Source organism: Mytilus galloprovincialis, chromosome 2, assembly GCF_965363235.1.
Source record: "Mytilus galloprovincialis chromosome 2, xbMytGall1.hap1.1, whole genome shotgun sequence".
Classification (NCBI taxonomy): Eukaryota; Metazoa; Mollusca; class Bivalvia; order Mytilida; family Mytilidae; genus Mytilus; species Mytilus galloprovincialis.
In genome coordinates, this window is record NC_134839.1 from 88,297,789 (window position 1) to 88,316,317 (window position 18,529).

Sequence of the window (18,529 nt, forward strand, 5' to 3'; positions counted from 1 at the left end):
TCTTTTTCAACAGCATTTTAAGTCAATTTGAGCCGAATGACCCTATATATTTTCCTGGTTGTAATGCAACACTGGCATTTCTAGTAACAGGAACTGCTACCCGTTTTTCCCTAGTTTGTGTAGTCTTCGAGAAAAAAAATACGGAACACTAGTGGTACCCTATGGAAAATGCATTACGAATAATTGCGCTCTTGTAACCATTAGCATTTAAATTACTGATGACATAATTATTTTATTTATCTCCGAGTCATTATTTTGTGTTTTTTTTTCAGTATAAAGATAGCAGGTCATGTAAGTATTCATCAGACAAATTGCTGAAATGATAAGCAATTATTTGAAATATGAACTATAATTGATTGTAAATATTATTCTCATTTTTTAAAATGCGCTTTATTCCATATATACTAGTCAACAAAAGAAACGATACACGACTTTAGAATAAAATTTATCAAAAAGCATTAAAACTAACACAAAACGAGATACACTATTGTAAAAAGCTTTCATTTGCAATGTATGCACATATGATAATGAAAATCAAAACCTGTCGGAAAGTAACTAAATTCCATGTAAACGATCATAGGGTGCAAATAATTTTTGTGGAACAAACACAAAATCGACACATAATTTTTAAGTTCTAAATGAATTTTCAAATTTGTTTAAAAATATTCAATATCCTAATCAAGTAATGTTCATATTGTTACTAATGAGTTAAAGTATTGGTTTTTTTTTAATTTTTGGTACAAAGTGTTTTTTTGAAATCTCAAAAAATAAAAGAAAAATAAAAAAAAATGTTTTCGTCTCAAATCAATGTTTTAGATATGAAATTAACACCCTGTAAATTTGGAACCTTTCGGATGAGTTTTAAGAGTATTAACGGTTTTTTTAAATTCTCTTAACACAAACTGACAATGGTAAATCAATTGATAATGTTTACATTTTAACGATTTCTTGTTGCTTTACAAATAAACAAAGAAACTACCGTAACGATTTAAAAAGAATTGATGGCAAACATTGTCTTTATTTTTAAATGAGAGGTTGGCATCATTAGTTGGAACTACTGTTTTTAAAATTGTCGATTTATGTAAATTTTGTCACAAAAAAAAAATTTCGCCAATTGACGTAATGAGAGCAAAAAAATATTTTTTTTAAACGGATCTATATTTCAATGGTCATTAAATATTACTACCTTCAATATTAGTTCTATAAACGGAAAACTTCATCTTTAATTTGAAAAAAAGTCGTGTATCGTTTCTTTTGTTGACAAGTATAGATCTGAAACATGTATGTATGAATATACTGGAAAATACCTGTTAAGTTCAGATAGCTGTCAAATTTTGAAATTTTGAGAAAAAAAAATAATTCTGAAACACATATCAGCAGCAAACATGTTTTCATGCATAGAAATAAAAAAAAATATGACATTTCTTGTGAATATCTAGAAGCTACCAAAAGTTCTTGGTATTATTAAAATGACGTTTATAGTTGTGATAAACATGACCCTAACACCAGCAAACATTTTAACAAAAAACCAAATACCATAATTACTACAAAATGTTTGCTAAAGGAAGTATTTATCAAGTTAATTCGAAAAGTTACTACGGTTGTTAACAAAAATGAGTTAATTTATATACGGCATTTAACCGAAACAAGACCTTCGGGCCTCTATTGCGTTTATATTTCAAATTTCCCTATTCTACTTTTCTGAAAGATTTCAATTCAGTGTTATCTGTTTGTTAACAGTTTTGTCGCTATATATTCCGTGCTTCAAGACATTTTTGGATAGCAACAACCATCTATAAGCCTTAGCAGTACACGTAAAGTTGTGATTTAAAATTTAAATCAAGCTTCATATAATGTGTTTTGTTTATATTTTAGGTCTACAAACAATGCTACCGATGTCTCTTCCGATGATACAACAACGGGCCTATCATTTGGGGCACTGGGCATAGCTGTAAGTAGATTCACATAAATCAACAATATAAATGACAATGTCCTATGCGGTAAAAAATACAGCAGGTTAAAGTTTTGTAACGGTACCTTGTCAAGAACTTGAATTCACTAAAATTGGTACATATTTTCATTTTAAGGTTAACATTTGTCCCAATGATCCCAAATTGGGTTTTACTCTGATTTTACTAATTACTGTAAAGACAAAAACGAGGCGAGAATGGGGCATGAATTCATTTGGATTCTTGCTTTAAGTATTTTTTTAGTAAACTAAAAAAAGATGTTTATCATACCTGAATTACTATCAAGATCGTGTTGAAATATATTTGAACATCATATAAGTATCTTTGCACATCATATAATGACAAGTGCTCATCATGTAAGGGTAAATGCACATCATATAATGAAAACTGGCATAACAAGACAGTTTTTGGCGTTCCATACCCTAGGTTATATAGCAACTTATGGTCTTTAACCATAGATACGTGTTTATACTGGAAATTTATCCGAGTTTTGAAAAAAAATAATGAAAATAATTTTAACAGAAACAATAAAATTATAATTTAAAAGACTAAATAATTAAACATTATCATTTGTATTTTCACATATTTCAATTATTTCACATATGTCAGTATAAATATATAGTTTAAAAGTAACAATGTTAGACCTGTAAATTTGCTTTCGCTAATTTTTTGTTCTTCTCTCGCCGGGATTCGAACTCGTGCTACTAAATATAGTGACACTAAATCGCCTTGCACTATATCCGACGTGCATTTTTTTTGTATCTGTATTAATATATCCGACGAGCTAGACCACACGACCACCTAGGCTTCATAGATATATATATGTTCCATATAGATGAATGGAACCGTTACTTTTCCAAAGAAAGTTGAAAAGTTTGTTTGGCCTATATAAAATTGATAAGTATCAACCCATTTTGAAAGGTACATTCCTCAAAGCCCCGGTCACACCTTATCGGATAGCGCGAACGTACCCCGAACGGATAACTTTTTTTGAACCCGTTCATGTCTGTAAGACGTCCGTTCTAATCCGTTAGTTATCCGTCCATATCAGTTTCATGTCCGTTTAGTGTCTGTCTTATCTGTCGACGTCCATTATGTCCGGTGGAAAAGTTTGAGCATGTTCAAACTTTTGAACGGACGTCAAACGGATAAAGTGTCTGTTGAACGTCCGGTAGGCGTTCGTTTTTAAGGTAGTCGTCCGTTCTATTTTCGTTTTGTATCCGTTGCTTGTCCGTTATACATCCGTTGGAGGTCACACTTATAGTCTCCTCAGTGATGATTCAGATATTCACGTTTAAAAATCCAGAACTTAATACATCCTCTAAAAAGCTTATATAGGCTTATAAAACCGATAAAATAAAAAACTGTAAAAAAACTCGGACACAATAAAATCAGAGAATGCATGCAGGAGTAACATTCTTTAATTGAAGATTATATTCGAAGATTTAGAACAACAAAATATAGACCAATAAAATAATTTCCGTATTTACGTGACACTCTCAGAGATTACTGTTAGCATATTTTATTAAAGAAATTTATATATATATATATATATATATATATATATATATATATATATATATATATATATATATATATATATATATATATATATATATATATATATATATATATATATATATATATATATATATATATATATATATATATATAGCTACAAGGGTAAAGACAAAAATACGAAATATACATTATATATGGGATTAGGAAACAAGAACAGTGCTCTAATAAAAATCCGTCTCCCTAAATTCATAAATAACATAACGAGCTATGAATACATGCTGAATAGCAAACGAGTATGTATGTAACAAAATACAGCCAATGATTACAATAACATAACATCACCTTCAGAGATTTACCGTGAATCAACCAGCAGATGTATCGACTCAGTTATAATGATAATAATTAATTTCACTGCACCAGAGAGATGATGAGCAACGAATGTTAAAACACCACCCGAGGTAAAGCATACTCTGACTTGTAGATCCAGAGACAAATGCGAAGACATACATGTATAGGTTTTCGGTTAATATATAATTTATCCGTAAACATGTACTTGAATACGAATCTGAAGTTAAAGAATGCTTACATTCAAGAATGTAAGCATTCTTTAAGAATCTCTGACTTATAGTCCTGAGAAAAATGAAAGGACATTTTCATAAGGAATATATAACATACAGACAGGATTGAAACGGTATATCCCCTTTTTATAAGTGGACACTCTGGGATCGTCAATTGTAGTCACATACCAACCGCATTTATCTGTGTAAGGATAACATTATTTCCATAATCCATGCCACAAAAACTTGAAAAATCTATGTGGTTATTGTCACAGCATTGTAGCATGTCGCTTTTATGTTAAACTATCGAAATAATATTGCCATCTTGCTATTTCAGGGATTAGCTGTACAAAACTAATGTATATATTTTGAAATAATGCTTGTAATTAATTGAAAATGATGCGACTGTCATACAAATTAGAGGTTTAGCCAGTTATAATAAAACCCGGTTAAATCCACTATTTTCTTTTTCAGGAAAATGCCTGTACCTAGTCAGGAATATGACAGTTGTTATTCATTATTTTGATGTGTTTGAGATTTTGATCTAGCCATTTGATTAGGGACTTTCCGTTTTGAATTTTCCTCGGAGTTCAGTATTTTTTGTTTTTACTTTTTTTCCATTACTGGTTTAATATAATTTCAGAAGTGTAGGCATATGAGCAAAAAAACGAAACATAGGGTAATAATATAAGGATATATAAGTTGGAGTTTATGTCAGTTTCTTAAGTGATATATGTTAGTTACAACCTTATAAAACACAATAATAATAAAATGCGCTTTAGTGACTTATGGAGATTTAATGAATCTTATTCTTTATGGCCGACATGCATTATATATACAATTGTACCTTCTTCTGTTTTGTATCTTTGTTGTAATGCTGTATAAATGTTTTTCTACATTTCATATCATTGGATTGTACCTATATTAAATTATTATTTGCAAATCTATCACATCTATATGTACTGTATCAAACAAAGAAGAGCTTTTCTACATCCTCAAATGAAGAAGGTATCTTAAATCTTGAAGATGCAAGCTTCAACTGTGCATTCATCATGTTCATTCAAAGCATTCTTGACCCCAAAAAATAATACTTACCAGAACCATCTAATTTTTGTACGCTTTTTTGTTTTTGATTTTTTTTCCTTTTTTTGTATTTTTGCGTAGCTAAAATTTGACTTTCTACAAAGTGGGTATGCATCTTAAACTAGTAATCGAATTAATAATAGACCTGTCATTGCATTTGTACTGTGGTATTGACCTGAATGATTTAGTATATTATTGATAAACAGACTTTCCCATTAAATGCAAATTGTAAAGGGGACATACCTTTTTTTATTCTTTTGCAGCTTCCCATTATTAAAAAAAAAAACTGAATCTCTAGAAACACATTTAATGCTCCTTAGAAATAGAACATGTGACCGTGCTCAATTCTGTAAAATATTTTCATTCAAAGGTAACATCAAGACAATACCACCGAACACTTGTTAACGCGCATTTACATACATACTCTGATACAACTGTACAACAAGATATTCTTATTTTTCAGATTTTACTTTCAATTTTTCTTTCCTTTTTTGAAACAAACAAACGGGGAGGAAGACCAGGTATTGTAGTGTAAGTATTCCAACTGAATATTCATCTTCTATAACATTTGTATAACAAATTAAAATGATTTAACAGATGGGTATCAGACATCGTTTGCAAACAATTCTGTTCCTGAAAGAATGGATTTAAAATGAATGGAATAGCGTACTTATTATTTATTTCAGAAACGAAATCTTTACTTTTTTTTTATATAATGACAATTATCTGAATTTTTATTTCATAAAACCGACATAAAATACTAATAAGGCAAACAAAACAAAAAGCCAATGAAAGACACTGATAAAGAAGGTAATAGACACCATAATAGTGTACAGTACAATGAACATCACACACAAAACTATAGATTCAACAATTCAAACGCATCAAATTGTTACCAAGGACTGCAATATATCATGATATAGATGCCCTTTAATAGTCCACATAATATAATTATATTGCCCGTTAAATGTGTGAAGAGATGATTTCAATTTTAACTTAAGATTATGTCTTGAAAGCCACTTTATCAAGATATTTTTTGCTGGAAACGAGGTAATTTTTTTTTCAACATGGAGATATTCATCCAATACACAGATGCTGTTGAAAAAGAAAGAGACGGTATATTCAACGAGACATTTATAACTAATGTTGATAAAAAACTGACAGCCCCAAAAATCGGATAACGGAGAATAGACCATAACACACTTCATAGAAAACTGAAGACTTATAATCACGAACCTAAATGAAATACAACACAAAGATAAAACAGCTTTTCACTGTCAATTTTCAGGATATGAGATAGATATACTGTTAACTTTGGTATCTTTATTTTAATTTCAATGGGATATTTTCAATTTACAAGATTAAACATATTTCTATAGTGTGATAAAATCATCATTATCCCAGAATGAGAAGTGCATGATGATGTTAACTTTTTCTACTTGATTTGACTGTCTTCAAGAAGATTTGTGCCATATAGAATTGTAGCACGTTGTGTTCCAATAAACATACTGTGGATTCATTTATTTTCGTTGGTTCCAATTTTCTTGAATTGTTGAGGAAAAAAATCCTGAAATATTTTTGATTTCAGCTTATAGAAAATTCCTACTTCGTTGAGTTTTGAAATTCGTGGTTCAACCATGAAATCTTACAAAATTAATGAATACGCCGTATCATGTTTTTATTTTTCTAATTTTTGAAGAATGTAACGTGCCCGATAGTTGTTGTTATCTATAAAAAGAAAATATGATTTTTGTTTGACTTTTCTTTTTTTTTTCTTTATATAAAAAAGGATTGAATAATAAAAATGTTTCATTTTTCATTCTTTTACTTGCCATTATGAATTCCGCCACTTTATTTTTTTCAATAGAAAAATGACCGGTCCCGCCGTATTTCTGACATAAAGTGCTAGCAAAGCAAATTGCAAAAACAAAAAGACCTATACAGTTAATTTAACATTTCCCTTCATAGAATCTGTGCATTCATACTTCAAAAGACCATGCACCTTAAATGGGTTTTTAAAACTTTTTTTTTATATTTTTACAATGCAGAAAAAGAAAAAAAGTCTCAGTGACTCTTTTGTGCATGACATAAAAAAACTAGAAACGCTTACTGATTATTGCAGAATATAATAAGTTAAAATATTTCAGGCCGATAAACTTCCTGGAGGATGACAATTTAGCCATTATTTATACAGCTGCGTTTGGATGTACTTCAGTGAACCTGGTGTCTTTAATATTTCAAAGCGGATTAGTTTTAGACTCGTTGAATATTCCAACATTAGTAAGCCCCTGGGTCAGAGGTAAGCGATCAACGTTTTTTTAAAGTTTATGCTCAATACAAAGCAATAACATGTTGAATCGTTAATACGGTTAGATATATATGAGAAATTGGCTACACATGGCATACATTATACAACTCACATATCTTCGCTATGTTGTATGTAGAAGTCCCCGACTTTTTGTGCAATTAATTGCACTTTGTTAAAACAACTGTTTCACATACAACGCCTCTTTTTCGGAGATATTGTTTATCTACTATTTTCAAAGTATAATCTCTATGTTTGACCTTATAGAGACACAATATAGGAGTTTTACCAGTATTTACATTTTGTATATACATAGATAGCGCTCGAATTTGAATTTCTTTCTTCTTATTATCATATTTTAGAATAAAAAGTAGAGCTCTAATTACTATCCTTATGCTAAATTATATCGATGTCAAACATATTATTTGGAGGTTTCCTTATATCTGCAGTTAATTCGGGATAAACTAGTTACAATAAAACTTGAAATCTAATAATTGTTTGTCATTCTGTCATACTAAGTGCTATGTGTTTCATTATTCTACATTGGCTAGATGTATACGAGGAGGGTTGAGATCTCACGAAACATGTTTAACCCCGTCGCATTGTGGCGCCTGTCCCAAAGTCAGGAGCCTCTAGTCTTGAATGTTATTTTTTTAAATTTAGTTCATTTATATTTTTTGGTATTTATTGTGACGTCCATTTTCACTGAACTTGTAGACAATTTTATGTAGGGGCCAACTGAGGACCGCCACCAGGTGCGGGATTTTCTCGCTGCGTTGAAAAGCAATTGGTGGCCTTCGGCTGATGTCTGTTCTTTGGTTGGTTTGTTGTCTCTGTGACATATTCGTCATTTCAATTATCAATTATATGAATTCATTCGTGACAGTTGATCAATTCAAAGATCTCAATTAAATTTTAGTTCCAATATGTCTTTTGACTATATATCACCACCGTGTACAATGATCACATAGGTCTTGCCACTAATGCCAAAAATTAAAATAAATAGCCTAGGCTAGAAAATATGCTACTAAGTCAAACCTGTTCAGCCACTAGGACACATGCATTACGTCATATTACCATGCACACCGGCTCAGTATACGCCTGTTTGCTTACTTTGGGCAGACAGATTCAGACAGATTCACCTTGGCATCAAATGACATTCCGCAATTCGTTTGTCTTTAATACAAGTAACATTCTAAGTTGGACAAAGGTGTTGTGGTTGCGGGCTCGGTATTTAAAGGAGTAATAGGGTGTAAAAAAGACGGAGTTTAGCCATAGTCGTAATGAAAATTGATTTGTAATATAAACATTTTAATTTAAAATACCAGTTATCTAATTATCACTATCAAATGCATGTGAGTTAGAATACTCTTTCATGAATATTTGAAAATGGTGCTTCAGACGATTATATGTTACAGTTTAGACCTTTTATTTGTTTAAACTATAATTAGCTTTCTAAATTTAGTATTGAACGGATATTCCCTATGTTGTACTAGGGATAACTCCTGCCTTACTAATTTAAAGGCATTTGACTGTCTGTTGTTGTCCAAGAGATTTAAGAGTAAAGACAAAAAAATGATTATCGAAAGCATTATAATTATGTACCACACTTCAGTGCCTAGCGGGGCCAGGGAAGACTCTGTCCAATACTTTGTTCTTCCTGTTTATTACGAATTAGCGTTTGAAAGAATTACTTGCCAAAGAATGGAGGTTTGGAAGACTTTTGTGTTCATCTTATACGTTGTTACTTTTAATCATACCATTGTTTTTTTCAGTTTTTGTTTGGCTGCTGATGGCACTGTTTGTGACCCTAAAATTTTATCCTGTATTTGCTGTTATAAGATGCAAAAGAATTATCATTGAACCTTTAATTGGCTTTTTCTACACTACATTCATGTAAGTCAGTTACACTTATTTTTTTAAAATACACTATGATATAAAATAGTTAGAATTTTTCCACGGTCAAGATAGTTTAGCAAATAAACAATTTCTTCACTCTTTTAAGGATTAAATTTAGATAAGCACATACCCTTCTTTCTTTCTTTGGGGAAACTCGAATATCAATATGAAATATATTTTCCTTAAACACTTAACAAATTGTATAGACTACTCAGTGATCCTCTTAACAGAACCTAATTATACGAAGAAGAAAAACTATGAAACCATTAACTTTATAAAAATACGTTGAATATATTCCATTGAATGCGAAAGACCGGTCGCGACATTCTGTTGTTATTTTGTCTCCTTTTGAACTTATCATATTTCATTTTTGTCATTTCTGAGTTCCAAGTCGTTATTTATTTTCTGACATGAATGTGTTTGTTTATTGTTATCGGCATACATCAGTCCGTTTGTTTCCTCTTATGAATTTCTCATCATACAGGGACCTCAAATGAGCTTTTCTTTAGTTGTTGACATTCTCCTCTTTTGCTTTAAAAAAAGAGGGACGAAAGATACCAAAGGGACAGTCAAACTCATAAATCTAAAACAAACTGACAACGCCATGGCTAAAAATGAAGAAGACAAACAGAAAAACAATAGTACACATGACACAACATAGAAAACTAAAGAATAAACAACACAAACCCCACCAAAAACTAGGGGTGATCTCAGGTGCTCCGGAAGGGTAAGCAGATCCTGCTCCACATGTGGCACCCGTCGTGTTGCTCATGCGATTACAAATCCGGTAAATAGTCCAATTCGGTAGGTCACATTCATGAAAGGGAAGGGGACTGCAGTTACGACGTAAGGAACATATCCGATATCATTTGTGAAACGGTTATTCCATAACGGTCACGGGGACAATGTCTAATTGTCAATTTACAAAATACCTTTTATTTTTATATTATAAATAACAATGTGATGTTAGGTGGTGTTGTAACATCTTTTAAACATCTGTGCCTATTGATGAGTCCTGAGTGTAAATGATCATCCACTTATTTTTTTATTTTTTTTTTCAACTCAGAATGTATTTTGCATTATATGCAAGTTATAAATAACTGAACAAAATTAAATGCATTTGACGAACATCATACAGATTATCAAAATGGAGACATAAACTGAAAATTATTACTGGTTTGCTGGTATTTATACTTGTCACACCCTTTGGAAATTTAGAGTTATGCCAGTTCACATCGCAAATAACTATTTTTATTTGGCATATCTTTGTAATCTTTGCGCCGTGTTTTGAAATTTTAAAATTGTACCAGCGTCTGTGGTGTTCACTTAAATTGTATAAATTTCAAGATTTTGATAGTTTCTCAGTTTGAATATATTGACATGATTCATTTGACATCGTGCTATTATTGAAGAAGGATATCTGTTATCCGAAATATCTAATATTTGTTCATTTTATAGTTATTTAATGGTGATGTTGTACCCTTTTTGACTTGTTATATATTATATTTTATAGTGTACAGAATCATATTACATGATCCATCGCCCTGTAAGATTAATCGTTGACTATTTATTCAATCATTTTATATATATATAAGTACGTCTGAGTCAGTGACAACTCTACAACAGATGTATCCATCGGATCGCCATCAATGATGGTGATACATGGCTGTGTACATAATGTATATACAACTCGTCTAAACATCAACCCAACAATGTTAGATCTGTAAATTTGCTTTCGCAAATTTTTGGTTCTTCCCTCGCCGGGATTCGAACCGTGTGGTCTAGCGGGACGGCTGCAGTGCAGGCGATTTGATGTCACGATATCATAGTAGCATGGGTTCGAATCCCGGCGAGGGCAGAACCAAAAATTTGCGAAAGCAAATTTACAGATCTAACATTGTTGGGTTGATGTTTAGACGAGTTGTATATACATTATGTACACAGCCATGTATCACCATCATTGATGGCGATCCGATGGATACATCTGTTGTAGAGTTGTTACTGACTCAGACGTACTTATATATATATATATATATATATATATATATATGTGTGTGTGTGTTGTTGTAGAAGTTAGAAAATAAAGTGCAGGTTCCAGCCCCGGCGCCGGGGAGGAAGTTACGAATCAAATCTACTCTAACATCGTTAGGTTGATTTTCTAGGCACTTTATACATATATATATATACAAGAGTCTAAATTGAAAACTACGTTCAAACCTATATAAATATATGAACTAACACTTGGAAATCTAGGGATTTAGTATAGTTATAACATTTTCATTAATATAGCAATAATAGTAATAGTAGTACAAGAAATATATGAGCATACATATATGGTATGGTATAACTGTATACAAATAATTTCAAATTCTCATATACACACATGTATGTACATTTTCCTCATTTAAATTTAATTGATGACCTTTGCACAGGGGTTTCAGTTTAAGTTGTGTTCTTCCACACTTACATATCTCGAAGAAATATGTTTCTCTTAAATCAAGTTTTCTTTTATATAATTTTGAAGACCTTTTATATGAGGTTTTATATCTTGCATCTTATATCTATAAATGAAGTACTTTGTCAGTTGGATAACTTTATTTTTAGTAAAATTCAGTTGATAATTTTCATAGAGGCCAAAAATTACAATTTTCAAATTTAGAGGAATTTCGATAAGAACCTTATGAAAAATCCAAGAATTTAGATTGTGCCAAATGTCGGCTACAATATGACAACCCCAAAGTGAATGTTCAATAGTTTAGGGCTCTTCCTTTGTTAAATTAAACAAATTACAAAAAACTCATTTTCGGACATGATGGTTTTTTTTTTTTTTTTTTTTTGTATTTTTTTTTTTTATCTCTTTCAATGATGATTCCAATGACATAAATTTGTTATACTTCATTCATGTTTTTCTAGCAGAATGGCTTGCTCTTTAAGGTCATCAATTTGCTTTTGTATCTCAATTTTTTTTCTTCAAGTTTATCATTCTCTATGAATTGTGCATCCATACCTTGAACACCTCTTTCGAGCTCTGTGAAATCATTACGAAGAGTGTTTTAAAGCCCTTTGTGGGAGGTTTCGTACTTAACATTAATCACATTTACATCAGCCTTTACCTCATTTATCATACTTGTCAAGTTGCGTTCAACTTTATTCAGTTTGTAGAAAAACAGTAAGTTTCTTATCTATTCCCATAATAAGAGTCCTCAAATCATCAAATTGTTCTTGTGATGCCATGTTGGATTAGAAATAATCGAATTTTACAGTTTCATCTGACTACTGGTACTGCACTACTACAGGTACATATATGACGTAGTTTTCTTTTGTGTTTAGAATTGTATCGTTATAATACCACTGGTTATATGATTATAGAAATCTTTAGGTTATGTCAGGGAATATATATATTTGCCTTTGGTTCTTGTAATAATATAGAAAAGTAAAAAATTACGGTCAATAATTACTTCATTACTCATTATGTAATATACTTTTTGCTCAGCTCATCCGTGGTGCATGGATATGGGCCTATATTGCCTAATAGTGATAACACACTATGTTTATGTATATAGTAATGTCAATTCATTGAAACAAAATCATATGTACCACTTTTTAAAGACTATACATCTCCGTTATTTCTGCTACAAATTTTTGTTCATGGACGCAGCCATTACAGGGGAGGTATTATCTGTTACCATCAACTTATACTTATCGGTAATACGAGTAAGTATAAATAAAATTGTTCAATCCTTTTTTTCGTCAGTCCTATTCATACTTTAAAGACTTTTAATCAGTTTGAAGAAGGTGTGAGCATCTGTATTGGTATGTGCCATATCTGGTATATTGTCGTTACTTAAAACCATACTATATCTTCATAGAAACAATGTTACAAAATATTTTACTAATGATACTTGGAATATTTTAAAAGAAATGTATGGTGGCTTGAATTTTACGTGATTATACAACGGGCTGGCTCTTAATGTTTATTCAAGTATCAGCATAACGGACCAACCCGTTGTAAAATTGTAAAAACAGTTCTTTTAAAATATAACAAGTGTGGACACATATCAGTATTGATAGTATGTGTGGATGTTTGACAGTGTTTTCCGACACAAAGAGTTCTCTGGTTTTTCCCCATATATTATATGTTGAACAAATAAAGCTATAAACTGAAAATTTGTTCAGGATCTTCCAAGTATCATTATTAAAATATTTTGTTAAATTGTTTCTATGAAGATATAGTATGGTTTTAAGTAACGACAATATACCAGATATGGCACATACCAATACAGATGCTCACAACATCCGATGGATACAATCTGTTGTAGAGTTGACACTGGATATGACGTACTTATGATATAGTTATTTTTGTGACTGCATCTTACATTCATTTGTAGAATCTTTTACAATAGATAATTCATCCGATTTGTAACAATTCCATCTGTATGCCTTATACATTATGTACTGTATAACACAGCGAGATTAAAACTGACGAGGAAAGGTAACACCCGGCCAGCGAAAGCTTTATTATTGAAGAGCCTTGGTGGTCGAGTGGTTTAGCGCGTCGGAAACAGTGTAACGCGATTTAGTGCCTATATATCTCAGAAGCATTAGTTCGAATCTAGGATAGGGAAAACAATCCTAACGTAAATTTACAGTTTTAACATTGTTGGGCTGTTATATAGAGAAATTATATATACAGAATGTCTTTTCAGCCTTGTATCACCATCACTGCAGTCTACTGGTGATCCAATGGATAAAATCTGTAGTAGAGTTGTCACTGATTCAGACGTACTTATAATATAATTTGTTTATGACTGCATCTTACAGTCCTTTGTAGAATCCTTTACAATAATTATGTAAAGTTTACACTGAATCAATCAAAGCAAGCTCCAATAATGTTACAATATGTGTTGACTTTTACTTAAATCTAAAAAAGAAGATGTGTAATGATTGCAAATGAGACAACTGTCCACAAGAGACCAAAATGACACAGAAATTAACAACTATAGGTCACCGTACGGCCTTCAACAATGAGCAAAGCCCATACCGCATAGTTAGCTATAAAAGTCCCCGAAATGACAATTTAAATAATAATGTGGCAATTAAAGTTTCCCAACTCTAATGCAACAAACCGGACATTTTGATAAGAGATAAGGTAGGTTCCATCATCTATCCTAACAATGATGCAAAGTTTGATGCATGAAATTAATACAGGAATACTGGAGTAAATGTACTAAAAAATTGCCTTAAACGTGAGAGTTAAAAATCTGTAACTCTGGTCCGATAAACCGGAAACTAAACCAAATCAAAAGAAAGCGTCCTTTTCTCAATCCCCACAATGGTGTAAAGTTTTTGGGAAATCCAACAAGGTATATTGCAGTGCACCACTTATAAAAAAATGTGTGAAATCTAAGTGCCAAATTTCCGTTACTCTGAATTCAGCTGTAATACCGCCATTGGTTTTCCCCTATTAGTCTTTGTTAATTTGCGCTTTTCAAAAAGTTGTGCAGAATTTATCTTTGTTTCAAATAAAGAAATACTTGGCATGAGTAAAGTTTAATCCTGTCCAGTACTATAGAAAAAAAATTCACATAACATTTCATGGCATATAAGAAAATAACCATCACTGTAAGTTAACCAATCAAATCTCTCTCTTTATTTAACCTGTGGACAAGATTTAGTAACCATGTAACCCCAGGTTTACAAAATATTATATAGAAACCCCCCCAAAAAAATGGTGCTTTGAAATAACCAAGACATATGTTTATGACACAGAAATGTTTTACTGCAATAAAATGTAGGATTAATTACCTACAACTGTCAAATTCAAGGGAATATTTTTTTCGACCTATTTTCGTATACAACAGGCTGTGACGTACCATAATAATTTGGTGGTATAACACCAGAAACAACAGATCCAAAAAAAAAATAAAAATCAAAAGTCAATCAATTATAATGTCAAAGTTTTGGTTAACGCGAGTTTCAGTTATATAACGAAATATCAACGGACGAACGGACGCACCGACATTGGTATTCCATAATGCGTCCCGTCTTAGACTGGCGTATATGTCGTTGTTTAAAAATGACCAACACAATAGAATCGATAAATGAGTCAATATGGTCAAATTTGTCAACCCACTCCTTATACTAATTCTTATTATTCATAAGTAAAACTGATCATCAATACAAGATCTACAAAAATGTAACTTAATAAGCAGGTATAATTGGTAACATGTAATTTCAGTAAATATCAAAATGGCAAATTTCTACCTCCGAGCGATTAAGGCTCATACAAGCCTCTTGTTTACCTTGAAATGTTGAGATTTAGGGGGATGTTATAATTATTTTATGTTTTGTCATATGACTTTGATCTTGTAATCTTGATTCTGTGGGAAGGGAACTTGCTTATTAGAATAGAAATAGTTATTAGTACGAAATAACAGTAACTTCAAACATTACAATTGTAATAATATCATTTTTTCATATAGATTTTCAATCTTAATTTACCAGCTGACCGATTCTGTGCTCGTAAGTATACCCCTTAATATATATTATTCAGACAAGTTCTTACCAACCGAATGAGACTTAACTTATCCTTGAAATTGATATAAACACAACTCGTTCTTTATAAGGATAAATATATTTTGATTCTAATGAATTAAATACATTCAGCAGACTCATTTACTCTCAGGTATCATGTCAGGACCAAATAATAAACTAGCTATTTCGAATGAACCTTTCATCATATATCTACAGTCCGTTTTATATACATAAATGTGAATGCAAATATTTTTGGGAAATCAGATTTAAGACAATGCTCACTTTGAATATAGTATTACCATTAGTGTAATGCTAGCTACATGTAAAATATATGAGTTACACATATATTTTAATTTACTACACGAATATACTCACGCTTAATATGGCATGCGGTCCAATAACACCTTAAGTACATAAGATACAGTTACAATTGGGGTCGGAAATCTAATTTGGTATTTCGGTTAGAGGTTTCTAGACATCCCGTTTTTCAATTTCATAATACACAATGGCAGTATCATGCTTTACATATGTTAATTATTGTGGCTTTATTTTTCCATCACTATTCACTTATCATGAAAGACTATATACAGTTTTACAATCACTTCAATTAAAGGAAGCACAAAACAAAGATTTTTTCATCCCAATCAGACTTCAAACTGATGTATTATTTGAGAAAAGTACATGCGTTAAATATCAATATACAAATGTGTTCATTTGATTTCAAAGACGAATCAGTATATTGATACAGTTTACATGTTTTGTATTTTAAAACATCCCGACGAAATAAGTTTCAATTTGAAAATTTAGATTTACAGTTTTTATCATTGATAACGTTTTGTCTGATATTTGTTTTAGATACGAAGCATAGACGCCTACTTTTTAATTTATATGCCAACGATATTGATTGGCTATTTTCTGTACAAGTCCGTTCGACATACATATAGTTTTGTTAGACGTCTTAAACAGGATACAGATTATGAGGTAATAAAATATTTATTGTACTTTTAGTATGTCATTTAAACAAGTTTATGAAAATATGTTAAAACGTCGTTTCCTTAGATACTAAACATTTTCATACACCAGCATTGCAGCAGCACGATTACATATGGGTACTCGTACAATATTTGAGAATATGTGTTTTCTTACATGTAATTCTTGATAAAGCATTGTTGTTTCAATTGAGCAGTTAATGAGTTCTTAAAAATAAAAATTGAAGTTTTCCAACGCAAGCTAGTATGCTAAGCTTCAAACTTATGGTGTCTCACATAACCTTTGATATTTAACATTAAAGTCATAGCCACAACCTGTCTTCATTTGTTATAACTCTGTTGGAACAAGTTTTGTGTAATGATCATATCCCTGTTAATGGGTTGGGTGTGTACAAACAGGCTTAACGTACTGAACAGGGAGAGTATTTTTGCTTAGAAAATTTGGAAATTATAAATTTTCAAGGTTGTCATAGCTTTTTGTTTAAAGCAGGCCATCTAGATCAATATCGAGGGAAATATATATAAAAAAAAACACCCAGCAAACTTTCTACTTTCGGTTATATCTTTCATTTTAATTCAACTAGGACATGAGATGTCAGCATACAATGAAATTTAGGTTATCAAACTTAATATATAAAAAAGAAACGGCAATGGGGTCAGTTGAGTACAAAACTTTACGACAAACGGGATACTTTCAGTTTTCCAATTGAGATTTTTCCATTTTTATGTAGTAACCTTTATGTAGCGCTTGTTTATCGATTATTAATCTCCAAATTAATACAATATTCCAGAGGTTGGGTATCCAATCGGGATTTCCTTAACAAGGGGTTGCTTTTAACATGGAAGCCATCCTATGTCAAACATAGCCAACTTTGATTCACATGTCACAGTCTACACGGTGAAAGCGTTTTCCGGTTTTACTTTCATCAGAGACACCCAGAATACTTGAATGCCAAGTCATAAATCACGTCAGTACTATATTACTCAGTACTGAGCTGATGATACAATCGGGATTTATGTTTCATTATCTCTCTTTGAAAGAGAACGGTGTTGTACCTCTATTTATCCTGCAATTAGGCAGTGTTAGGTGTCCTACTATACAGATACAACCCTACAGATATCGCTATGCTGTATCTGTATACCATACAGATATCGCTTAAAAGCTCCGCCCACTGCCGGACTGTGTATTGTAGGAACCTGCGTGACCTCAGAATGTGTATTGAAGTCGAATTCCAATAACGTATCAATTGCGAATTAACGATTACTTTATACGTTCTGTTTGTTTTCTAACATTTCTTTAGAGCAATAAGAATCCCACCAATTTTCTGATAACATACACACAAGAACAGCAGTCTTTTCTACGATGACAACTATCGATTTCAAAACTTGAATGTGTATGATTGTGTAACAAAAACAACCATGTCAATTTCAGCATGCATGTTTAGTGAATGTCAAGTCTAAAGCGTAGGACAACTCGTACACTCATGTTTCAAATTGGACAATGTTTTGTTATTTGTTTTTATTGTTGAATTTAGTTGTTATGTTAAAATAGATAATTATTCACTTTGAGCGATGTATTATTGTTGAACATTCGAGATTCTTTTTTTGCGAACCCGTCTTCAGTTGAATGTGTGATTACTGTATCGTATTACTACACGGGCCTCAAGGGAT

General features: G+C 31.5%; 1 long non-coding RNA gene across 1 annotated transcript; it reads left to right on the plus strand.

The window, feature by feature from the left end:
- Nucleotides 1-268: 268 nt before the first annotated feature.
- LOC143064758 (uncharacterized) lies at nt 269-15,860 on the plus strand. The gene is made up of 6 exons (XR_012975320.1): nt 269-291; nt 1,876-1,951; nt 5,595-5,662; nt 7,279-7,430; nt 9,212-9,332; nt 15,818-15,860. It is a non-coding gene; the product is annotated as an uncharacterized LOC143064758 (long non-coding RNA).
- The last annotated feature ends 2,669 nt before the right edge of the window (nt 15,861-18,529 follow it).